The sequence below is a fragment of the Mustelus asterias genome, chromosome 9, assembly GCF_964213995.1.
Source record: "Mustelus asterias chromosome 9, sMusAst1.hap1.1, whole genome shotgun sequence".
Lineage (NCBI taxonomy): Eukaryota > Metazoa > Chordata > Chondrichthyes > Carcharhiniformes > Triakidae > Mustelus > Mustelus asterias.
Window position 1 is genome coordinate 87466246 of NC_135809.1, and position 27135 is coordinate 87493380.

General features: G+C 45.0%; 1 pseudogene; it reads left to right on the plus strand.

The window, feature by feature from the left end:
- Positions 1-3260: 3260 nt before the first annotated feature.
- The window catches only part of LOC144499258 (tyrosine 3-monooxygenase-like), a 63067-nt pseudogene continuing 39192 nt past the window's right edge, over positions 3261-27135 (plus strand).

The following is a 27135-nucleotide window of genomic DNA, read 5'->3' on the forward strand; positions in this document are numbered from 1 at the left end:
GTCATGTACCAACCAACTCAAGAACAGCTTCTTCCTTGCTGCTGTCAGACTTTTAAATGGACTTACCCCGCATTAAGTTGATCTTTCTCTACACCCTAGCTATGACTGTAACACTACATTCTGCACTCTCTCATTTCTTTCTCTATGAAAGGTATGCTTTGTCTGTATAGCGTGCAAGAAACAATACTTTTCACTGTATGTTAATACATGTGACATTAATAAGCAATCAAGTCAAATTAAATCAGTGACAATTCTTGTAAATGTGGTCATCCAGACTGCAAAGAATGTAAGAACTCCCACCTGCTGCAGACCATGCAAATGCTGGGCTGACTCCCCAGTCAAACTTTTAGGAAAAATACCTTAAATTTATTCCAAGGAGAAAATCATTTTTTAAATTAAGCTAGAAAACTTACTTTTCCTTGTTGTAGCTTTAAATTGGAAGAAAAACAACTTACCCATTATGTATCAATCTGCTCTCCTCTCTTTGTGGCTGGGCAAGGCCACTTCCTGAAGATTAAAAAGTTAGAAAGCAAAAAAAAGCCAAAGAGCGCCTCTTTCACCTCTGTACCGAATTCCCACTTGCTCCAAATTCCCAAATGTAGTCACTCTGACTGTGTCTCACTCAGCTGATGTCTCTGCCAGTGCTCTTGCACCTGCTTACTGGGCCCCGTTATGAAGCATTTACCAGAGTCCATATATGCTGGTTGTAAATGGGGACTAGGGAGTAGGTAAGCGGTGGGGGTCTATAATTAAAGTCACAGTTCCAAGGTGGAATAAAGTTGCCCATGGATAGGATGGAATTAGTATAGAGCATCAATGGAAGTTGTCCAAGTTCAGAGACAAGTGTGGTTGGCTAGTGAAATGGAAGCTATCTGAAGGATACAGTGTCAGAGGATCCACATCAAGGTTTTTTCATGGACATGAAGAGCCAGTATCAGAATCAGTTGCAAAACAGCAAGAAATGGTGACAATATTGGAGGTCATCATAAGATCCAAAAATGACAGAGAGATGTACTTGGGCGCAGCATCATCAATCTTGATAGCCATGAATTACAATAGCTGAAGCAGAAAAGATAGTAGAACAAGAAGGCCAATACCTAGCAAGCAAGAGCAGCAGTGAGGGAAGGATAAAGTGATCAAAGTTACTTTAGGTTTAGAAAAATGAGCAGTGGGCTCAGGGACACCACAATTGTGCCTTACTGTGTAGTCAAATGCAAAAGAATAGATTTGAATTTCAAACAAGACCAAGTTCTGCTGCTGATGATGACCCACAGCCAGTCATCATTTCCCAGTTTTCAGTTGATAGGTCAGTTCGAAATCTATCCCATTTCACACGGTGATAGTGCCACACAACCAAAGGGAGGGCATCCTCAATGTGAAGACAGGACTTGATCTCAACAAGGACTACTTGATTACAACAATGAGTTGTGAGAGAGGAATTATTTTGTTCTTGTAACTGCTGTTGATAGCTTAATGAACAAAGGACCATTACTGTGCTCATATAACTCTTAACCACCATCGTTTTGGTTCATCAGAAAGTCAGTTTTAAAAATAGCATAAAAACAATAAAATCTTGATATATATTTTATATGCAGCTTTGGACTTATTTTCATATCTTTTTGATCTAACATTTGTAATGATAAGCCGAATAATCACAGTCAGTTTAATTTTAGTGACAAGAAAACTTCTGGAAAAAATAATTCAGGACAATTTTTTTTACTCATTCGTGGGACATGTGCATCACTGGCTGGCCAGCATTTATTGCCCATCCTTAGTTGTCCTTGAGATGAATAGCTGCCTTCTTGGAACACTGAAGTCCACGTGCCGTGGGTTGTAAAAAAAACCATTAGGGAGGAAAGTCCAGGTGTTTGACCTAGCGACTGTGAAGAACGGCGATATATTTCCAAGTCGGGATGGTGAGTGGCTTGGAGGGGAACTTGCAGATGGTGGTGTTCCCATGTATCTGCTGCCCTTGACATTCTAGATGGAAGTGATTGTAGGTTTGGAAGGTGCTGTCTAAGGATCATTGATGAACTTCTGCAGTGCATCTTGCTGCTGAGTGTTGGTAGTGGAGAGACTGGATATTTGTAGATGTGGTGCCAATCCAGTGGCCTGCTTTGTCCTGGATGGTGTTAAGTTTCTTCAGTGTTGTTGGAACTGCACCCATCCATGCAAGTGGGGTGTATTCCATCACACCCATGACTTGTGCCTTGTAGATGGTGGACATGCTTTTTGAGGAGTCAGGAGATGAGTTACTCACCACAGTATTCCTAACCCCTGATCTGCTCTTGTAGCCACTGCGTTTATCTGGCGAGTCCAGTTGAGTTTCTGGTCAATGGTAACCTAGAGGATGTTGACAGTGGGTGATTCAGTGATGGTAACACTGCTGAATGTCAAGGGGCGGTGGTTAGATTGTCTCTTATCGGTGATGGTCATTGCCTGGCATTTGTGTGGCGTGAATGTTACTTGTCAATTGTCAGCTCAAGCCTGGATATTGTCCAGATCTTGTTGCATTTGAACTTGTTTGATAACTGTTAGTTCAGAGTTTCTGATCGATAAAATTTGAATTTTAGAAGGTGCTAATCTGATTGGTTAATCCTTCCAAATCCCTTTTTAACAACTGATATATTCTGTAAAGTTACGCGGGTCTGAATCGTGTCTTTTATGTTTGTTTTGGTTTGAAGATGATTTTGTCAAGCAGAGACGTCAGAAAGTCCTGGGGAGTGTTGAGTGAAGCTCAGAATAAAATGGACAGTCACCAGATGCAGCAATTGCTGAATGTCATTGACATTATGGAGCAATTCTTCCTCCACCTTGTCCAGGAGCGATATCGGTGGAGGTCATGAAATGAGAGCCGCCTGGTTTTCTGGGCATTTACAGCCCCCGTTTTATAGCCTCCTCTCTGCAAGAACAGACTGACCTCTGTCCAGCTCCACCATCCCACCGCCTGCACACAGCACCTCAGTGAAATGAAGGGGTCCCCTTTAAATGGTCCCCATTCAAAGGCACTGACTTGGTGCGGGAATCCCGTCTCCTGCGGGACAAGCACTAGAATTCAGACTGGGCGGGGGGAGCTGAGGCAGTTCTCCGTGGGGTAGAGGGTTCTGGGGGGATTGGACCACGAATGGTTTTGATAAAGTCAGGGGAGAGAATGTAACCGGGCCAGATGGATTTACACTGGTTGGTATAAGAACTTGAGGAAACAGTTTTTTTCCACTTTGGACTGCATTGCTTGAATGCAGATGAAGAAAGATTCAACAATGAGACTGAAGAGAAGTGGATCAATATTTGAGGGAAAATCACCCAGGGTTCGAGTGGAAAAAGCAAAGGAAGGAAAAAGCAAAGAAAGTGGCTTATATTGGGGAACTCTGCTGAAAACCATAGTGCGAATGGTCTGTCTCTGTGCCCAGCCCCTCTATAGTTCCAATAACTCTAATAACAGGCGGGGATAAGGGATAGAGGATAAGGTTAAATAAAGTGTGGAGGGAGGAGCAGGGTGATGACCGATCGGCCCGTGGCTGTAAATTCTATCTCACCCTCATGGGGAAACTTGTGTCAGAAACTCTGCCCATCGGCTTCTTTGTTTTTTGAAAGGGGGTTGAGTGCTGGGGGCAGATTCGGGAAATCCAAGAACTGAACGCGATAGGCTGTTAGAGAAGTAAATGAGAGTGGTTGACATAAGGAAAGAGATGCAGCCGCTTCATAAAGAGGAGAGAAGGGGAAGCAGCTTGAGTCACTCGTTAGCCAAGTTCAATGATGCCCACTTCCAGCTCCTCCTCAGCCAAGGGAGACAGTTTGCGAACTGGATTCCAAACAAGCCGAGGCGGGTGACAGTGAGATTCCTCTTGCAACTCTCCCGTGTCCTTTTCTTAATAGTGATCACATTTATTCTCATCCTGAAATCAGTCTGTGTGCATTTGCTGATATTCCTGTGTGTGTGTACGTGTGTGTGCACTTGCTGCATTGACAGAGGTGAAAGATTTGATCCACAAGGTATAGCTAATAAAAACAAATACCTTCTCCAGAATTCGCCATGACTTCGAAGGGTTAAAATATCTCGTCTTGTTCCTATTTTTAAAAAAAGACCAATCATTTATGGCAGTTCTTCCTGTTAAATTCGCATTGATGAGAGTCTGTACCTGTAAGTCTCACCTTGAGTCGACAGAACCCACTTTTCACTCAGTTCCTTCCATTAAGAGTTGACATGTTAAAGTTTATTCATTAGTGTCACAAGTAGGCTGACCTTAACAGTGCATTTAAGTTACGGTGAAAATCCCCTAGTCGACACACTCCAGCACCTGTTCGGGTACACTGAGGGAGAATTTAGCACCTAACTAGCACGTCTTTTGGACTGTGGGAGAAAACCAGAGCACCTGGAGGAATCCATGCAGACACAGGGAGAACATGCAGACTCCGCATAGTGACCCAAGCTGGGAATCAAACCCGAGTCCCTGGCGCTGTGAGGCAGCAGTGCTAATCACTGTGCCACTGTGCCAAGTATTTTCATTGGATAGAAATCACCAACCTGGAAACCCACACCTATAGGAGTCACGGGCAAAAGAGTGGATGGGATGTTCTGGGAAGGGTACCATCCGGAGAAGGAGCTGTCTGAAACACCAGCACGGTTCATAGGATCACACAGGACGTGACAGCACCTCAAGGGAAATGACAGGGCAGAGTCTATTCACATCGCTGTTAAACCCCCGATGTGATTTTAACCTTCCGATTATAGCACAGACATGAGAAATCTGAACTATTCTTTACCAATCACAAGGGGGAAATAGCAGTTACAAAAGAAATTGCGCATAAGTCCAAATTATTATATCTTTTTAATGAAAGGTCACCAACCAGACAGGTTAATTCTGTTTGTCTCTCCACAGGTTCGGTCTGACCCGGAGAGTTTCCTGTATTTTCTGCTTGATTATAGATTGGGCTTTAATCAGAATGACTCCATAGCTGAGCTTACTCTAAAGTTAGAACTTTTAGAATCTAACTGTGTGTTATTTTAATGAAGTTGATTTCAAGTTGCAAACATTTGGAGTTATTTCGGCACAGGCGGTCAGTCCAGCAGCTGGACACTTACAGAGCCAACTGGAAACTGAATGAAAAACATTTTCTCTTTGGGGTGATGTTTTGTTTCTTCATATAGTTTTGGGAGATAGCAGCTTCTGTTTGTGTAATGGAGTGAGCGTCTTTGCTTCTGGAGATACAACTTCCACCACCATCATCTACCCCAGCCTACCCCAGAGACAGGTTAGATAAGATTCCCCTCTCCACCTTCCTCAGCCATTTATTTCATTGATAAACTCGGGCTGCCTGCTAGCAGCAGGTCCAGTTCAGGTCAAACCCTCGAAACAGATAACGCAATTCCAAAATAATACTCAAATAGGAAATAGATCACCGAAAGTTCTTGACATTGAAATTTCTGGGGAATTAACATGTAAAAATCAACTAACCTGCCAATCTTACTTCAAATACAAATTCAAATATTTTCTCTCCCTTTTAAGGATATGCTGCTGAACAACTCATTGCCAATTGCTCAGTGCCCATATACAATGTCCTGGTTAGTGCCGACTAAATGTGCTCTTAGTCTGTGTTTAAACTACTTCTTAATCCTATTCCTACACTCAGTGATTCGGGAACAGGACAGTGGCACAGTGGTTAGCTCTGATGCCTCACAGTGCTAGGGACCCGGGTTCAGTTACTTGGGTTACTGTCTGTATGGAGTCTGCATGTTCTCCCCGTGTCTGCATGGGTTTTGTTCCGGTTTCCTCCCATAGTCTGAAAGAAGTGCAGGTTAGCTGCATTGGCCAGGCTAAATTCTCCCTCAGTGTACCTGAACAGGTGCTCGAGTGTGGTGACTAGAAATTTTCACAGTAACTTCACTGCAGTGTTAATGTAAGCCTACTTGTGACACTAATAAATGAACTTAGACTTAAGTGTAACTCTGGTGTAAAAGATTATGTACAAAAAGTATTCCATAACTTCATTTTGGTCACAAACCAAAATGAAAGAGAACGCTTTGCCTCCCCTCCTCTGGCTAAAGCTTACCATCATCACTTAGTTTGACTTCAACCAGCACTTTTCCTTCGTTGCATATGGCTGTTACTAGCCAGTTACTCGGAACGGAGAATGACTTACTTCCACACTAAAAATGAGCTCTCAGGTGACTGGAGAGTCCAATGCGTGATCTACAGTCTTTGTCCCAGGTGGCAGTGGTTGGAGGAGCAGGTGGGTGCGGTACCCAGGTTGCCATGCACTCCTTTCACTGTCAATGTTTGGCTTCAGCTTGCCCTCTGATGAAATTCGAGGTATTCAGCTCCTTCCCGGAAGCTTTCCCTCCATTTCAGGTGGGCTTGGGCCAGGGATTCCCAGCTGTTGGTGAGGATGTTGCACTTTTTCATGAAAGCTTTGAGGATGTTCTTGAAGCATTTTTTCTGCCCTCTCAGGGCTCACTTGCCATGTCAAAGCATAGAGTAGAGTGCTTGTTTTGGGACTCTCATGTCAGGCATGTGGACAATGTGGCCAAATCAATGGAGCTGATCAAGCCTGGTCATTGTTTTGATACTGGGATGTTGCCCTGAACTAGGCAGTGGGACATGATTCTCAATCTGAAATCAAGCATCAAATGCTGGAAACACTCAGCAGGTCAGGCAACTGGTATGGAGAGAGAAACAAAGTTCATGTTTCACACCGGTCAGTCTATCTGATTCACCCTCTGTTCATTCAATTGCTGCGCTCTCGTCTGCCTCACACAATTGTTCCTTCCCATCTTTCATGAATCTCCGGATTGATTTGGTGTGTGTTTCTGTCTCTGTGTCCCTGAGATCAGTATCTTCCCCATTGACCACTTTTCCTTACTCTAAAATCTCTCTCTCTCTGATTCTTTCTCTCTAATTCACTGATTTCTATTCCTTGACTTAGTCTGTCTTTTTCTTTAATTCCTCTCTCCCTTTCTGCCTGTTGTCTCTTTGGTTCCTATTAACTTCTAACTTGACACCCTTTAATCTCAGTCTTTCTGATTCCTCTCTCTGCTGTTCCTCTTGTTCTTTGATCTTAGGTTGACTGGTCATGATAAATTGACTCTAGTGTCAGGGAATTAGCAGGGTAAATATGTGGGGTTACGGGAATAGGGCCTGGGTGGGATTGTGGTCGGTGCAAACTCGACGGGCCGAATGACTTCCTTGTGCACTATAGAGATTCTATGATTCTATCTCACAAGTCATTTCTCTCTTTCTGGGACTTCCTTTCATTTCTCTCTGTAGTTTTCCTCTCTCTCTTATTTCTCTCTATTTCATTCTCACTCTTGATTCTTCTCTTTGGTTCTCTTTCTAATTCCTCTTTTTCTCTGATCCCCTCATATTTTTTAGCCGATCCTCTCCCTTCTGTCTCTCGTGCTCTGAACCTGGTCCTGTCTCCGGTCTCTGATTGATTTAGACATACCCCTATATGCTGGGACCTCAGCTGTCTCCAACCTGACCCTGTTTCTATGTTTGTTTCGTGTTTGACAGTCCCCCGTTTTTGTTGGGCCCAGACAGTCGCTGATTGAAGATGCTTGCGAGGAACGGGAATCTGCAGCCGCTGCCACTGCTGCTGAGTCGGTGGATCCTGGGGAGATCTTTGAGGAGAAAAACGGCAGAGCCATGGTGAACTTATTCTTCACCCTCAGCGCGGCCAAGAACTCTTTACTTTCCCACACCCTCGAAGTGTTTGAGGTAATTAATACCCCAGATTAACCATGGTTAACTTCCATGGAAATTCCCAGGTAAGGATCTACTCAGAAATTGTCCTGAAGCGCTAAGTTCCCCTGAACAATTGCACTGGGTTGAAAACCATCCAATAAAGCAATTTAAAATCGCTAACTTCAGATGGCTCTGCCCGTGATAGTTACTCTGAAGGAACTCTAAGAAATAAAAGCACGGCTAACGTTAGCATAACTATTTTAAATACCCAGACTGAACCCCGCATGGACACCACCAACAACCGCCCCCCCCCCCCCCCCCCCGGTAATCCCCAACCTCATGGGATTCCCAACTCCCACAACCTGAAACCCCGGACCTGATCCCCAGCCCTCCCTGTCCCTGGCCCACAGCCGCCCCACCAACCCAATCCCATTTACAACTCCCTCCCCCAGAACTAACCAGCCCCAACCACCCACCCCCTTCCCAGCCCCCTGACCATCACCACCCCCACAATATCTGATTCTTTCCAGCGCCCCACTCCTGATGTCCGAACAACCGCTCCCTATATCTCATTCACGGATCTCAGACACTTAACGTTCTCCCTGGCCTATTATTTCCAATGGGACATTTAAACTATTCTGCCTATGGCAGCCAGTGGTGTAGAAAATGGGACATGTCGGGCGCAATCTTCCCACCCTGCTATGCTGGTCAAGTAACGTTGCGGGGTGGGAAATTTAAGCAGGAGGCCAAAAACGGGAATCGCAAACGGCATCCAGCCGGTCGCGATCTTCCCGGGCCATTTTTTCTGATGTAATCAGCCTTGGCCAGAGAACAGCACGAGGCTGATTACAAGATTCATTGCCTCATTTAAATCTATTTAGCGAGCCTGGGATGGTATTGCCTGGGCTCACTAATGTTTCTTTTTTTAAAAATACTTTTCCAATTCAATCAAATCAAATCCAATTCAGAGGGGGGAGGGGGGGGGGGAGGAGGGGGAACTGCCGCACGGTGGCACAGTGGTCAGCACTCACAGCGCAAGGGACCCGGGTTCGATTCCCTTGGGTCACTGACTGCATGGGGTTTGCATGTTCTCCCCGTGTCTGCGTGGGTTTCCTCCGGATGCTCTGGTTTCCTCCCACAGTCCAAAGATGTGCAGGTTAGGTGGATTGGCCATGTTAAATTGCCCCTTATTGTCAGGGGGACTAGCTAGGATACGTGCATGGCGTTATGGGGATAGGGCCTGGGTGGGATTGTGGTCAGTGCTGATTCAATGGACCGAATGGTCTCCTTCTGCATTGTAGGATTCTATGATTCTATAGTTCTATGATACTGCTCGCCTGGCACACTGGCAATGCCCACCAGGCAGTGCCAAGGGAGTGAGGCCTGAGGGGGCAGTGCCTGAGGGGGCAGAGCCAGACCAGGGGGGAGGTATGAGGGGAACTCTGCATTGGGGTTGGGGGCTAGTGGTGCGGCCGGATATCAGAGGTTGGGGCTGGTAATCGTGTGTGGGGGGTGGGGATCAGGGTAGGCAATGGTGGGAAAGGCGGGGGGGGGGGGGGGCATGTCAACCGGGTAGATCGGTGCATGCGCAGTAGCTCCCTTGGCAGTCTGATGCCAGCCTCCTGAGCGGGATTAGGCCTGTCCCGCACCCCTCCCCCCACCAGCATGAATCGCCTGACAACCTCTGTGTCACTCAGAGAATCGTAAATTAATTTAACTAAGTTTGTCCAAAAAAACGGGTGGGAAAACCTCCCATTTTACCATCTGTTGGGCACTTAGAATCTTTTTGGGAAAATTATGCCTGTCCTCTTTCACTTCACTACTTTTGCACTTAGCAGCTGGAGCCGGGGACCCGCTGCACTGCTTGAATCACAGCTGCTCTGAGGCAAGAAGGAGGGCAAGACAGGCACTTAAGAATCTTAGTGCAGGTAAGTCGGTACAGAGTGGTAATCTTCTACTGATTGCCTCTTTGAGGAAGTTATGAACCACTTACTGAGAAGGTGAGCTGGCAGAGGGAAAGATGTGACATGACTTTGCTTTTAGCTCTGATAGCTGTGCCAGCTGCAGCAACCACCATCAGCTCCTTCGGTGACACATTTTCCAGTTCCACATACGGTTATTGATCACACTGAGGTCAGTAGTTACAAACACCGCACTGGCTGCTGTGATTTCGGGCCAAAGCAGACTTGGAAAGAACAAGAAAAGCTTTGAAATGATCAGCGAGTTGTGACTGAGGGAGTTTGTGGGGCTTGTATTGTGGCTCTCGCAGTAATTGAGTTGATTTTGCTCGAAATCGGGTTTGTTTGTGCATAATATTTTTATATTTAAAATATCTGCTGTTATTAATTAAACTGTAGAAAGTGCCGGTGAGATTGTCCACCTTCTATTGAACATTAAAAACACCGAGGAGTCAGTTTATAAAGTTTCTCACAGCGGTCTCGATTGGGCACTTTTTACGATATGTGTTTGCCTCCGGTGCTAACTCAGACTGGTTGAAAGTTAGTCTTCCACAATTGTTTCAATCTCATCTCCCTCCTGCTGTTTTTCACTCATTCTACACTCACTATTGGTCCAGATCCTCTGGTCTCCAGATGGTCGAAGACCAGACTTACTCTTCAAGTTGCGCTACCAAAATCCCAATACAAATGACTCCATGGGAAGTTTGAACTTCCGAAGGGCAATTCCCTGCTTCCTGGATAGTCAGACAAAATCTCCAAGTCTGAGTTAGAGTCAGAGACTTCGGATAGTTCCGATTTACTTACCTGGATAGTTACCCAAGAAATGTTAGATACAAAAATCCTAACCTAACCCATGGATAGCTAGAGAACTGGCATACACACCTCCCCATAATACACTCACCACTCTGACTACCCTTCTGACTTCCCTTCCCTCCCCCACAACTACCACCCTAACCTCTCCTAACTACCCCAATCCATCAACCCCCTGTCCTCTGACTCCCTCTGACCCAATGTGACTACCTCTTCTGACTTGACCAACCCTACAACTCCTGACCCATGTACCTACTCGTCCACTCTTACCCCACCCACCTATGCATCTCACCTACTTGCTACCCTATTAACCTGCCACCCTACCCACTTGCCACTTATGCCCTTACCCACTTATTTCAACCACACTATCACTCACTCATGCTACCTTCTTACCCTCTACCTTTCCCACCCCACCCCTTACCCTTTTACCTGACCTGCCTCCTTACCCTCTAATCTTACCCTCTTACCTTAGGCACCCTGCCCCGAGTAGTACTAGAGCTGAACAATTCCACACCTAACAGATGAGATCAAAGCTCAAGAGTCCTGCCACATCCAGTCATGAATAGTGCCGGACAATTAAATGATGAACCAGATTCACAAATCTCCCAATCTTCAATGATGGGGAAGCCCATTGTTGTGGGAAAAATCCACTAGTAGTCAGATCTCAAGATTCCAAAATACAGTTTATTCAACGGAGCTCCGTGGAGACAAGGCACAAGTCTGTCGCAAACCTTCTCTCAGTAAAATGACAGGAACAGTCCATCTTTATACTCTTTACACAATAGATGGACCAGAGATTTGAACATTATCACATCGTTATAGGCAGATACAAACAGATACAAACATTTAACATAGTATTGTTCTTATGAATGGGTACATTTCCTATGTCTGTGGCTATCAATGGTTGGTTTCGGCTCATTCAGGTGCTAATCGGTTTTCCTGCATTCATATTTTCCCGCTCTTCCTATGACTAATCTATTCCCTTTGTCTCGGGTTTTTTCCCTTATCTAAAAGATGTCTCGATCCTTGGCTGGCTTCGTGAGGTGTTTGTTAACTTTAAATCACTGTCTGTGATTCTAAATGGCTTGTCTGTTGGGTTTGATTTCAAGTGATCTTTGTCTAAGTGGAAGCTGGTGTCTGTTTTATGGTTCCTTTCCCAGTTAACTCTTTATGTGCCAGGCAGTTATTTTAAAGTGTGCTTTCCTTACGTTTTTCCCCTTACACCATCAATGCAAAAGACAAGGCTGAAGGATTCTCAAACTTCTTTAGGCAGAAGTGCCGAGTGGATGATACATCTTGGCCTCCTCTTTTTGTCCCTAATATCACTGTTGTCAGTGTTCAGACAATTGATTCACTCAATATGGTATCAAGAAATGACTGAAGGCACTGGAAACAGCAAAGACCCTGACAACATTCCAGCTGTAGTACTAAAGACTTGTGCTCCCGAACTAGCCTAGCTGTTCCACTACAGCCCCAACACTAGCATCTAACCAACAATGTGGAAAGTGTGCCCTGTCCACAAAAAGCAGAACAAATTCAACCTGACCAATTACCAGCCTGTGAGTTTACTCTTGACAATCAGCAAAGTGATGGAAGGTGTTGTTGACAGTGCTATCAAATATTACTCATTAGTAACCTGCTCAATCACAGTCAGCTTGGGTTCCTCCAGGGTAACTCAGCTCCTCATTACAGTGTTGGTCCAAATATGGACAAAAGAGCTGAACTCCAGAGGTGAAGTGAGAGTGACAGCCTTTGACATCAAGACAGCATTTGACTGAGTGTGGCATCAGGAACCCTGGCAAAATTAAACTCCATGAGAATCAGAGGGATAATTGTCCACTGGTTGGAGTCATACCTAGCACAAAGGAAGGTGGATGCAATCATCTCACTCTAGGACATCATTTTTCCAATCCTAACCAGCTTCATCTGCTTCACCCCTGATCTTCTCTCTATTGTAAGGTCAGAAATGGGGATGTTCATTGATGAATGCACCATGTTCAGTACTGTAGAATGTACATTCGTTCCCATATTACCATATGACCTGTACACCAGTAATGATGGGTAATGTGGAGGAGGGTACTGGAAGTCCCTGCCATTTGGTTACAGGCATGGCATGTAAAAGCAGTCAAGAATCTTTGTTATAGATTGTTGAAGTTATCGCCTGTGCCATCATTCCTGCACAATCACACAATAATGCATGCTGTCACTGGGAACGTTTAAGACTTATCTAGACAGCTATATGAACGGAGTGGGAATGGAGGGATACAAAAGAGTGGTTTAGTTTGGACCAGGGAGCGGCGCGGGCTAATTGTTCCTTGTTTCTCGTTTCAAGGCTTCATTCTATGATCATCTTGCTGGTGCCAGTACAGAGCGAGACTGCGGATAGTTGGGAACCTGTCTCGGGGGCAGGGAATTCATATGGTGTTCGTGGAAGTGGAAATGACTAGGGTTGGGAAGCATTTTCCGATCAGGGCCATTGTGATCTCCTGGACTCGTTTCGATCGCCTCAGGGGGTCGGAGAGGAATTTCCCAGATTTTTTTTCCCCATATTGGCCCTGGGGTTTTCACTCTGGGTTTTCGCCTCTCCCTGGAGATCACATGGTCTGGAATGGGGGGGTGGGGGTGAGTTAATAGGTTGTGATGAACAAAGCATCGTAGCTGTGAGGGACAGCTCGGTGGATAGGATATTGGTATGTAGATAGGCTGGAAAATTGGGGCGGGGATCCTGGATTCAGGATTCAATCCTGGACCGGGGAGCGGCGCGGGCTTGGAGGGCCGAAGGGCCTGTTCCTGTGCTGTATTGTTCTTTGTTCTTGTTCTTTGTTGTCAGGAGCTGGCTTAGATGGTACTGGGACTCCTGTGCGTCGACCCACTCATTTTTGTTGAGATCATCACACACAACTGGAAAAAGTTTGAAAAGGAATGGGTCTCCGCAATGGTAGCTGTAGTGAAGAAAGACACCAAAGTCGGAACCTGTATTGACCTAGTTCACCATAACAAAGCACTTCTGAGAGATCACCATCCAATGAAGAAGATTGAACAGGTCATAGCAGACAAGCCTAATGTCAAGATTTCAGCACCTTGAATGCAAATCTAATTTTGCAAATCCTACTTGAAGAAGAATCCTCCAAGCATACAACATTCATGCCTCCAGTAGGCTGATACAGATTCCAATGCATGTCCTATGGTATTTCCACTGGGAGTCAAATCTTACAAAGGTCCATGGAACAGCTCTTTGCAGGACACTTGTGATATCATTGTTGATGACATCCTAATTTGGGGGCATACAAAGTAGGAGCATGATGAGCATCTGTGTTTGGTCCCCAACAGAATCAGAACCATACATTTGAAGGTCAACTATGCCAAATGTAAATTCAGTGTCAGTGAGGTCACCTACATGGGCCACTTGTTCACTGCCGATGGTGTGAAGCCAGACCCAGGCAAGAGAAAGACTATACAGTCAATGTCCGCTTCTGATGACAAACATGCGCTGCAGTGTTCCCTTGGCATGACAACTCCTTATTCCAATGAAGTGGCTGCACACCTGCACCAACATCTCCACCAGGATGTGTTAGCAACAGATGTGTCTCAGCAGGGCTTGAGCATTGTGCATCCAGAACAGCAGACCAGTTCCTTTTACATCAAGGGCCCTCAGTGACACTGAAAATCATTATGCCCACAACTCCTCACACTTGTCTTTAGAAATTTCATCATTTAATTCATGGCCGTCTTGCCGCCATTGGAATTGCCTTGCCAACAGCCACTCATTGCCATTCTCAAAAAGTCCCTCCATACGCCAACACCACACCCACAGCAAATGATGCTCAATCCTGGCCCTTTCCAGGATCACCTACCCACCACTGAGCATGCTGACTGTGAGGAGAACATCAACATTATGACAATCCAAGTGCTGTCATCGCACAGAACTGATGAATTCAAAGCTGTTTTGCAAGAGGATCACACATGCAAGCAACTCCACGACATCATCGTGAAAGGATGGCCTCTAATGGCAAAGGAGTTTCCCCATGAGCTGTGCACTTTTTACGCCATGAGAGATGAATTAGCCATACAAGGTGGACTGATACTGCATACCAGAGGTTTGTAATCCCTCACTCTTTGCAGGAATACTACCCTCAGCAGCTTCACCAAGTGCATCCGGGAGTTGCAGCGTCAAAGCATAGGGCAAAAGAAATGTACTGGCTGTCAATGTATGGTGACATAGAGAGGGAGGTGTCCAGCTGTGCATCATGCAGTGCACTTAGGCCTCATAAAATCAAAGAACTACTGCACCTTCATGAGATCCCAGACCTTTCATGGTTACTCACTGTAGCAGATATATTAGACTTGACTGGGAGATGGAATCTGGTCTTCGCTCATTCATTCTCAGGTGGTTTGAAGTTGATTGCTTAACTAACATGAAGAGCACTCCAGGAATTCAGAAACTGAAGAGACACTTTGCCTTGTATGGCTTTCCACAATGGCTAATGACACATAATGCCAGGCTATTTGTGTGTAGGGAGCTTAAGGACTTTGCACACATGTTACACATATTCCCTCTTTATCCATAATCAAATGGTTTGGTGGAGCATGCAGTATGTTCAGCAAAGCACCTCCTCGAAAAATACTTACATGACAACTTAGACTTTTATGCCACATTGCTCAGTCTGTGCAACCTGCCAAGGGAAGGTCTCCCCTCAACAACACAGAGAATGTTCTCCAGATGCACCAGAACTATAATCCCTGTTGCCAAAACCCTGTCGTTGCCTAGAGTAGAAACAAATGTACAGGAAGCCCTTAAGAAATGGCAACAAAGAGGAAAGAGATTATACGACCAAAGCGCCCGCACATTTCAGGCCAAAGAGTCAGAATGCAAACTATGTGTGGCTATGACAAACCGGCTGTTGTGCACAATCATTCCTCCCAAGCTAACAGCAACATGGCCACAATACAAAGGGTAAGGGATCGACTTTTATTACTTACCTTTTCGTGGGGTTTCTTTGTTACTAACTTTAAGGGAAAAGCGGAAGTAGGCCAGGCGCGGGGTGACCTGGGAAGAAAATTTGTTTTTTTTTAAGCGCGCGGGGGGTTTAAAAGCAGGCCGCACTATCCAGCGGGCAGCGTTGTAGCGGGCAGCGGAGTGAGCAGGGAGCAGAGTGAGAGCTAAAGGGCTTTGGCTCATCGGGCTTCGGCGTAAACAGGCAGAGGCAGGGTAGGTTTAGATAGTTTTTCCTGTGTCATTGGAAGAAAGGGGGAATTATGAGTGTGAGGCCAGTTTGTTGTTCTCAGTATCAGATGTAGGAGGTCCTGGAGTCAGCTAGCCTCCCGGACGTCCATATCTGCGCCAGGTGCATCGAGCTGCAGCTCCTAAGGGACCACGTTAGGGAACTGGAACTGCAGCTCGATGACCTTCGTCTGGTCAGGGAGAATGAGGAGGTGATAGATAGGAGTTACAGGCAGATGGTCACACCGGGGCCACGGGAGACAGACAAGTGGGTCATGGTTAGGAATGGGAAGGGGAAGGGTCAGGTACTAGAGAGTACCCTAGTGGCTGTGCCCCTTAAAAATAAGTACTCCTGTTTGAGTACTGTTGGGGGGAGGAGCCTACCTGGGGGAAGCAACAGTGGTCGTGCCTCCGGCGCAGAGTCCGGCCCGGCAGCTCAGAAGGGGAGGGAAAGAGAGGATGAGCAAACTGACCACAGCACCAGGGTACAGGGAGCCGTTCAAGTGGGGGGAGAAAAAGGAAATGTAGTAGAAATTGGGGATAGTACACTTTTGGATGCTGTTGTGGGGGGGGGGGGGGGGGAAGTAACAGGGGTAAGCCATGATGTACAGGTCACTGGCTCAGAGTCTGTCCTTGTGGCTCAGTAGGGAAGGGGGGAGAGGAGTAGAGGATTAGTCATTGGGGACTCCATAGTTAAAGGGACGGATAGGAGATTCTGCGGGAACGAGAGAGACTCGCGGTTGGTGTGTTGCCTCCCAGGAGCCAGAGTCCATGTTGTATCGGATCGTGTTTTTGAAATCCTTAAGGGGGAGGGGGACCAGCCCCAAGTTGTGGTTCACATAGGCACTCAAGACATAGGTCGGAAAAAGGATGGGGATGTAAGGCAGAAATTCAGGGAGTTAGGGTGGAAGCTTAGGGCTAGAACAAACAAAGTTGTTATCTCTGGTTTGTTACCCGTGCCACATAATAGTGAGGAGAGGAATAGGGAGAGAGAGCAATTGAACACGTGGTTACAGGGATGGTGCAGGAGGGAGGGTTTCAGATACCTGGACAATTGAGGCTCTTTCTGGGGTAGGTGGGACCTCTACAAACAGGATGGTCTGCACCTGAACCAGAGGGGTACCAATATCTTGGGGGGGCGGGAAATTTGCTAATGCTCTTCGGGAGGGTTTAAACTAATTCAGCAGGGGGGTGGGTACCTGAATTGTAGCTCCGGTGTACAGGAGGTTGAGAGTAGTGAGGTCATGGATGAGGTTTCAGGGTTGCAGGAGTGTACTGGCAGGCAGGAAGGTGGTTTGAAGTGTGTATACTTCCACGCCAGGAGCATCCGGAATAAGGTGGGTGAGCTTGCAGCATGGGTTGGTACCTGGGATTTCGATGTTGTGGCCATCTCGGAGACATGGATAGAGCAGGGACAGGAATGGTTGTTGCAGGTCCCAGGGTTTAGATGTTTCAGTAAGTGAAGGGAAGGTGGTAAAAGAGGGGGAGGTGTGGCATTGTTAGTCAAGGACAGTATTACGGTGGCAGAAAGGACATTTGATGAGGACTCATCTACTGAGGTAGTTTGGGCTGAGGTTAGAAACAGGAAAGGAGAGGTCACCCTGTTGGGAGTTTTTTATAGACCTCCGAAAAGTTCCAGAGATGTAGAGGAAAAGATTGCAAAGATGATTCTGGATAGGAGCGAAAGTAACAGGGTACTTGTTATGGAGAACTTTAACTTTACAAATATTGACCGGAAAAGCTATAGTTCGAATACTTTAGAGGGGTCAGTTTTTGTCCAATGTGTGCAGGAAGGCTTCCTGACACAGTATGTAGATAGACCAACAAGAGGCGAGGCCACATTGGATTTGGTACTGGGTAATGAACCAGGCCAGGTGTTAGATTTGGAGGTAGGTGAGCACTTTGATGACAGTGACCACAATTCGATTACGTTTACCTTAGCAATGGAAAGGGATAGGTATATACCAAAGGGCAAGAGTTATAGCTGGGGGAAAGGAAATTATGATGCGATTAGGTGAGATTTAGGTGGCATAGGTTGGGAAAGGAAACTGCAGGGGATAGGCACAATTGTAATGTGGAGCTTGTTCAAGGAACAGCTACTACGCATCCTCGATAAATATGTACCTGTCAGGCAGGGAGGAAGCAGTCGTGTGAGGGAACCATGGTTTACTAAGGAGGTTGAATCTCTTCTGAAGAGGCAGAAGGAGACTTATGTTAAGATGAGACGTGAAGGCTCAGTTAGGGCACTTGAGAGTTACAAGTTAGTCAGGAAGGACCTAAAGAAAGAGTTAAGAAGAGCCAGGAGGGGACATGAGAAATTTTTGGCAGGTAGGATCAAGGAAAACCCTAAAGCTTTCTATAGGTATGTCAGGAGTAAAAGAATGAGTAGGGTAAGATTAGGGCCAGTCAAGGACAGTAGTGGGAAGTTGTGCGTGGAGTCTGAAGAGATAAATGAATATTTTTCATCGGTATTCACACAGGAGAGGGACAGTGTTGTCGAGGGGAGTACTGAGATGCAGGCTGTTGGTCTGGATGGGATTGAGGTTCATAAGGAGGAGGTGTTAGCAATTCTGGAAAGGATAAAAATAGATAAGTCCCCTGGGCCGGATGGGATTTATCCTGGGATTGTCTGGGAGGCTAGAGAGGAGATTGCAGAGCCTTTGGCTTTGATCTTTGTGTCGTCATTGTCTACAGGAACAGTGCCAGAAGACTGGAGGATAGCAAATGTTGTTCCCTTGTTCAAGAAATGGAGTAGGGACAACCCTGGTAATTATAGACCGTTGAGCCTTATTTCTGTTGTGGGCAAAGTTTTGGAAAGGATTATAAGAGATAGGATTTATAATCACCTAGAAAGGAATAATTTGATTCGGGATAGTCAGCACGGTTTTGTGAAGGGTAGGTCGTGCCTCACAAACCTTATTGAGTTCTTTGAGAAGGTGACCAAAGAGGTGGATGAGGGTAAAGCGGTTGATGTGGTGTATATGGATTTCAGCAAAGCATTTGATAAGGTTCCCCATGGTAAGCTTTTGCAGAAAATACGGACACATGGGATTGAGGGTGATTTAGTGGTTTGGATCAGGAATTGGCTAGCTGTAAGAAAACAGAGGGTGGTGGTTGATGGGAAATATCCATCCTGGAGTTCAGTTACTAGTGGTGTACTGCAAGGATCTGTTTTGGGGCCACTGCTGTTTGTCATTTTTATTAATAACCTGGATGAGGGCGTAGAAGGATAGATTAGTAAATTTGCGGATGATACTAAAGTCGGTGGAGTTGTAGACAGTGCGGAGGGAAGTGGCAGGTTACAGAGGGACATAGATAAGCTGCAGAGCTGGGCTGAGAGGTGGCAAATGGAGTTTAACGCGGAAAAGTGTGAGGTGATTCACTTTGGAAGGAGTAACAGGAATACAGAGTACTGTGCTAATGGTAAGATACTTGGTAGTGTGGATGAATAGAGGGATCTGGGTGTCCATGTGCATAGATCCCTGAAAGTTGGCACCCAGGTTGATAGGGTTGTTAAGAAGGCGTACGGTGTGTTAGCTTTTATTGGTAGAGGGATTGAGTTTCGGAGCCAGGGGGTCATGCTGCAACTATACAAAACTCTGGTGCAGCCGCACTTGGAGTATTGCGTACAGTTCCGGTCGCCGCATTATAGGCAAGATGTGGAAGTGTTGGAAAGGGTGCAGAGGAGATTTACCGGGATGTTGCCTGGTATGGTGGGAAAATCATATGAGGAAAGGCTGAGGGACTTGAGGTTGTTTTCGTTAGAGAGAAGAAGGTTAAGAGGTGACTTAATAGAGGCATACAAGATGATCAGAGGATTAGATAGGGTGGATAGTGAGAGCCTTTTTCCTCGGATGGTGATGGCTAACATGAGGGGACATAGCTTTAAATTGAGGGGTGAGAGATATAGGACAGATGTTAGAGGTAGGTTCTTTACTCAAAGAGTAGTAAGGGCGTGGAATGCCCTGCCTGCAGCAGTAATGGACTTGTCAACATTAAGAGCATTCAAATGGTTATTGGATAAACATATGGATGATATTGGAATAGTGTAGATTAGAGGGGCTTTAGATTGGTTTCACTGGTCGGCGCAACATTGAGGGCCGAAGGGCCTGTACTGCGCTGTAATGTTCTATGTTCTATGTTCACTCAGATGGCGTCATGTGTGTCAAGAACTGCCATCATCTGTTTCAGGCATCTGAACTAACCCCGCTAAGTGCTACAGAGACTGACACACCAAGTCTGCAATCCATACCTTCCACACCAGCTGAGACGGAGGCCCTTCTTGCTACCAATGCAACAAACCCTATAGCCACAATGCACACCATTGGCTTGCCTGGTGCTCTCCACCATGTAGTCAATAATCTGGCTGCCTCCCAGGCACAGCAACGTATGTGACTACACAATCGGGGCAGCTGAGTAGTAGGAATATGTACCAACCTAAATATATACAAGTGATGTTTCTAAAAGGGGAGGGGGTGGGGGTGGAGGGGGAACACTATTGGGCTTTGCACCAGTTATGCTCTGTGAAATTAAGTCCTCCATTGATTATTTTACTGCCATTTCAGTACTGTTCTTTGCATGTAGTTACAGATTGTCCCAACTAAAATGGGGAAGAAGCAGAATGTGCATCGATTTACATATTGCCATATGATCTGTGCACCGGTAGTGATTAGCGATGTGTGGGAGGGCGCTGGAAGTCTCTGCCGCAAGGCTACAGGCATGGCATGCAAGGACAACTAAGGAACTTTGTAATAATTTGTAGAAGTTATCTCCTGTGTCATCATTCCCACACAAACACACAATAATACATGTATCATTCAACTTCACAGAGACTGAAGCAGACCATGCCTATATGCAGCAGGACCTGGATAACATCCAGGTCTGGGCTGGTAAATGGCAATTAACATTTGCACAACAAAAGAGCCAGACAACGACATCTCCAATAAGAGACAATCTTAACATTTCCTCTTGACAGTCAATGAAATTACTATTGCTGATTCTCCACACATCAACAACTTAGAGTAATAGAGTCGTCCAGCACAGAAAAGGCCCTTTGGTCCATCGAGTCTGCACTGACAATACTACCACTAAAGTCGCAGTGATTCAATTTTCCAGCACTTATTCTTGAATGTTATGATATTTCAAATACTTATCCAAATGCATTTTAAAGGTTGTAACGTTTCTGGCCTCCATTACCTTCCCAGGCAGTGCATTCCAAATTCTCACTTTCCTCTGATTGAAAGTTTTTCTCAAATCCCCTCTGAATCTCCTGCCCCTCGCCCTAAAACTATGCCCCTTCATGATGGACTCCTCAACCAAGGGGAACAGCTGCTTCCTGTTCACCTTGTCCACACCCTCATAATCTTATACACCTCAATCATTTCCCATCTCAGCCTTTTCTGCTCTAGAAAAAAGAATCCAAGCCTACCCAGTCTCTCCTTTATAGTCTCTTCCTATAGTTAACCTGAGGGTTGACATTACCCAAAAACTTAATTGAGCCAGCCAGAAAAATATTGTGGCAACAAGAACAGGGTGTAACTCACCTCCTGCCTTCCCTAATTACAAGACACATGCCAGGAGCGTCATAGAGTCATAGAGGTTTACAGCATAGAAACAGGCCCTTCGACCCAATTTGTCTATGCCGCCCTTTTTTTTTTAAACCCCTAAGCTAGTCCCAATTGCCCGCATTTGGCCCATATCCTTCTGTACCCATCTTGTAACTGTCTAAACACTTTCTAAAAGACAAAATTATGCCCGCCTCTACTACTACCTCTGGCAGCTTGTTCCAGACACTCACCACCCTCTGTGAAAAAATTGCCCCTCTGGACCCTTTTGTATCTCTCCCCTCTCACCTTAAACTTTTGCCCTCTAGTTTTAGACTCCCCTACCTTTGGGAAAAGATATTGACTATCTAGCTGATCTATGCCCCTCATTATGCAAGTCTTGGAATACCCTCCAGTTGCCTGGATAAGTGCAGCTCTAACAAAACTCAAGAATTGCTGTCTAAGACAAAGCCACCAGCTGGAACATCTCCCCATCCTGTACCTTAAACATTCAGGCCAATGAACAGTGGCAGCAGTGTGTACCATCTACCAGATGCACTACGGCAACTCGCAAAGGCTCTTTGGTGCTCCAGCACCTTCCAAACCCACGACGTTTATCAATTTATGGGGCAAAACCAGCAGTTGCAAGGGAATGCCACCACCTGCAAGTTCCCTTTCAAATCACACACCATCCTAACTAGGAACTACATCACCATTCATTCACTGTCACTGGGACAACATTCTGGAACCTCCTCGCACTAGCACTTTGTGTGCACCTACACCACGGGGACTGCAGCAGTTCAAGAAAGTAGCTCATCGCCACCTTCTCAGGGCAGCTAGGGATGGGAAATAAATACTGGCTGAGCCAGCACCACCCACATCCCATAAACAAATAAAAGGAAGCATGAAATATGAATTGGAAGTGATGCAACAGAAGTGCTTGAATTAATGTTGCCCATTAGCCATCATCTTTTTCTCTCTCTGTGTAGGGTCCTCATTGTCTGACGGTTGCTAATCAGCGTTCAAGCTGTAATATCAACTATGGCACAAGACAAGGGGGCAGGCTGGAAGAACTATCACAGCTGGTGCAGGGATTCAACCTGTGCTCTCATCATTATTCTGCACTACACTCTCGCCATCTAAACTCACTGACCCTTTACAGAATCAGTCCTTCAAAATTGCTTCCTAACATCTTCACAAGAGGTGTGAATTGCTTTCCTAATCACAGTCAAAACAGTACTGTCATGTGAAAGATAAAATGTGTTGGATTTCTTCAAGGTGGTAAAGGAAGGGGATGGTTTATCCAGATCAACCATCGTAACATTGGCAAAAAAGCCCAGATATAGGAACAAGATTTCTGCCAAATTGCAATGGCCGATTGGTAAAACTGCAGGAGGATTTTTCCAGCCAGAGTTTCCTGTGGAAGGGTTTGTTTTGCAACAGTGCCCCACTTTGGCATTGTGAACCCTAAAGTCAAAGGTTGTGCTGCATAACACAGAGAAGGCTGTTAAAAAGTTGAAGTGAATTAAGAAGTCAAGACAGGTCTTAAAAATCTACAAATTGTTACAAGGGGAAGGGTAGATGGAGGCTTTACAGTTTAACAATCCTGGGGCAGAATTGATTGAAGTAGGAGTCACTACAATGAGTCTTCATTTAGACATCATGGGGATTCAGGAAGGAGGATGAGTGGACAGTTCTAAGAAAATACAAGTTGTAAAAAATCAGAATGGTGTGCAGAGGCACTGATGGTGATTCATAGTTTCAGATTGGAGTAATTCACTTAAGAAAAGATCAGAGATCTGCAGCCCAACATGAGTGATATGTGAGATTGCAGCATTCATTCTGAGGATCCTTCTGGCAAAACAAATAAATTGTGAAGAGAGATTCAGGTATAATAGTATTTGTATGCTAAAGTATAGCCTCTGGGGCTATAGCCAGAAACCAGCCTTACATTATTGTAGTCACACAGAAGGGTAATTTAATATTCAATGTCAAGTTTTCTTTCCCCATCTAAATTGATTGAACAAGCGACTTTAATGAGGGTGGGAGTCTGAATACCAAACACACAGAAATCAAATTGAGATATTGCATCACATTTTGCCGATTATATCATGTGAATTTACAACTTATTTTTCCTGTTGTTGGAGTCCCCCTCACACTTTCCTCCCCCAGTTCCCCCACACCCTCACATTTTTTCCTTCTCCATCCCTCACACTCTCCCATTCTCACAATCTTCCTAACCTCACTCACCTGGTGTCTCCTCATGCTAGTAAGGCTTAACTTGGTGCCTAATGTAGGTATCTTACAGAAATAGGAAAATTTATAATGCGGAATAATGAAATGGCTGACCAACTGAATACACACTTTGGTTCTGTCTTCACAAAGGAGGACACAAGTAACGTGCCAGAAGTATTGTGGAACACAGGGTTTAGTGAGAGGGAGGAACTGAAGGAAATCCGTTTAAGTAGAGAAATGGTTTTGAGGAAATTGATGGGATTGAAGGCTGATAATTCCCAGGGTGGCATGGTGGCACAGTGGTTAGCACTGCTGCCTCACAGCGCGAGGGACCTGGGTTCAATTCCCAACTCAGGTCACGGTTGGGGTGTGGAGTTTGCATGTTTTCCCCGTGTCTGTGCGGGTTTCCTCCGGGTGCTCCGGTTTCCTTCCACTGTCCAAAGATGTGCGGGTTAGGTCGATTGGCCATGTTAAATTGACACTTAGTGTCCTGAGAGACTAGCAAGGTAAATGGAGTTACAGGGCTAGGACCTGGTTGGGGTTGTGGTCGGTGCAGGCTCGATGACCCAAATGGCCTCCTTCTGCACTGTAGGGATTCTATGATTCTATGAATCTCCATCCCATAGTATTTACGGAGGTGACCTGAGAAATGGTGGATCAAATGGTGCTCATTTTCCAAGACTTTATAGCCTCTGGAACAGTTGTTCCAGATTAGAGGGTAGTTAATGTAACCCCACTATTTAAAAAGGAGTTAGAGAAAAAAAACAGGGACATAGACTGGTTAGCCTGACATCGATAGTGGTGAAAATTCTAGAGTCCATTATAATAGATTTAATAGCAGAGCACTTGGAAAACATTGGCAGGAATGGACAGAGTAAGCATGTTTTTATAAAAGGGAAATCATGCTTGACAAATCTACTGGAATTCTTCAAGGATGTGACTTAAAGAATTTGTGAGGGGGAGCCAATGGATACAGTTTATTTGGACTTTCAGATGGCTTTTGGCAAGGTCCCACATAAAAGATTAGCATACAAAATTAAAGCGCATGGGATTGGGGTAGTTTGTTGAGATGGATAGAAAACTGGTTGGCAGCAGAAAACAAAGAGTAGAAATAAACAGGTCTTTTTTCAAGTGGCAGGCAGTGACTAGTTCATACAGCAGGGATCAGTGCTAGGACCCCTCCTATTCACAATGTATATTGATGATTTAGATGAGGAAAATAAATGTAATATCTCCAAATTTGCAGATGACATAAAGCTGGGAGAGAAGGTGAGCTGTGAGGAGGATCCAGAGATGTTTCAGTGTGATTTGGACAAGATGAGTGAATGGGCAAATGGTTGGCAGATGGATCTTTATCTTTTCTGAGATGTGGTGAGCAAAAACTTACAGAACATTCCAGAATCGGTCCCATCGATGGCAAAGTCAGAGGTGATCTAAACACTAACAGACTTGTCAAGAATAATTTTTGTGGGGGAATTTTTGGAATTCTGTATGCAAGAAGGTTATGGATGTTCCATCATTGAATACATTTAAGACTAGGATAGAAATATTTTTGGTATCAGGGAATTAAGAAATATGGGGAGCAGGTGGGAAAATGGAGTTGATGGCGAAGATCACCCATAATCATATTGAATGGCAGAGCAAGCTCAATGGGCCATATGATATACTTCTGCTCATATTTCTTATGACCTTAGGCTTATGGTGCAGGAACTGAGCAAGATGGTCATACAACATAAGAAAAATGGTTTTCAAACTGATTATGATGTTTGATCATAAGTGGTAAAGCAGTGCAAACTTTTCAACTATAGTATATTGGGCATATACAATGTACGTTATTATGAAATTGGCAATTGGTGTCTGGCATATTGCTGTGTGTTTGGAGTCACATATAGGCTAGACTTGATAAAGAAGACAAGTTTCTTTTTCTCAAGGATATGAGTGAGCCAGGTGGGCTTTTACAAGTGCCATTCCTTCATGCTGACCACACAATTGAAACTGCCTGTGTAACACTCCGATATTTATAAACTAACATGTCATTTGATCATGAACAACATCATAGGAGAGTCACTAATTTGAAAAGAAATTTATAAATTGAAAATCCATCGAAATAGTTTTAAAAATTAATATATAATGGGAAAAAGTTTGGATCCTTCCACAAAAATTATTCTTGACAAGTCTATTAGTGTCGAGATCACCTCTGACTTTGCCATCGATGGGACCGATTCTGGAATGTTCTGTAAATTTTTGCTCACCACATCTCAGAAAACATAAAGATCCATCAGTAAGGATTCAGAGAAGAATGACCAGGATGATCCCCAGTTTTGGGGATTAATTAATGAAGAAAGGCTTAATTCCTCTCTGGCCACAGGGGTCTGGCACTGGAGAACAGCTAAGGTGGTTCCATTATTTAAAAAGGGCTTTAGAGATAAACCAGGGAACAACAGACCAGTGAGTTTCATGTCAGTGGCAGGGAAACATTGGAAAAAATTCTGAAGGAGAGCGTTTATCTCCACTTGGAGTGACAAGGCTTAATCAGGGATAATCAGCATGGCTTCGTCAGAGGGAGGTCATGCCTAACAAATTTGATTGAATTTTGTGAAGAGGTGACCAGGTGTGTAGATAAGGGTAGTGCAATCGATGTAGTTTATATGGATTTCAGCAAAGCCTTTGGCAAGGTCCCACATGGGAGACTTGTAAATAAGGCAAATACAAGTGGGATACAGGGTAATTTGATAAAGTGGATTCAAAATTGGCTCAGTTGTAGGAGACAGAGGATGATGACAGGAGGCTGCTTTAGTGACTGGAAGCCAGTGTCCAGAGGGGTACCACAAGGATCTGCGCTGGTCCCTTATTATTCGTCATTCATATAAATGACATAGATGACTATGTGGGGAGTAGGATTGGTAAGTTTGCAGATGACACAAATATTGGTCTGGTAGTTAATAGTGAGGCTGAGTGTCTTGGGTGACAAGAAGATACAGACGGAATGGTCAACTGGACAGATAGGTGGCAGATAGAATTTAACCCTGAAAAGTGTGAGGTGATACACTTTAGAAGGAGTAATTTGACAAGGAAGTATTCAATGAATGGCAGGACACTAGGAAGTCTTTGGAACAAAGGGACCTTAGAGGTTGGATAAATTCGGTTTGTTCTCACTGGAACGACGGAGGTTGAGGGGTGACCTGATAGAGGTTTACAAGATTATGAGTGGCATGGACAGAGTGGATAGTCAGATGCTCTTTCCTAGGGTAGAAAGTTCAAGTACTAGGGGACATAGGTTTAAGATGCATGGGGAAAAGTTTAGAGGAGATGTGCGAGGCAAGTATTTTTACACAGAGGGTGGTGAATGTCTGGAACGCTGCCTGGGGTGGTGGTGGGAGCAGGTATGTTTGCAGCATTTAAGGGGCAACTAGCCGAATACATGAATAGGATGGGAATGGAAGGATACAGACTCTGTAAGTGCATATGGTTTTAGTTCAGGCAGACATTGTGATCAGGCTTGGAGGGCCGAAGGGCATGTTCCGTGCTATACTTTTCTTTGTTCTTTGCTCTTAGCGTGTTTGTCCATAGATCTCAGAAGATGAAAGGGCATGTTAGTAAAGTGGTGAAAAAGGCACATAAGACACTTGCCTTTATCAATCAAGGCATAGATTACAAAAGCAGTGAAGTCATGTTAGAGTTGCAAG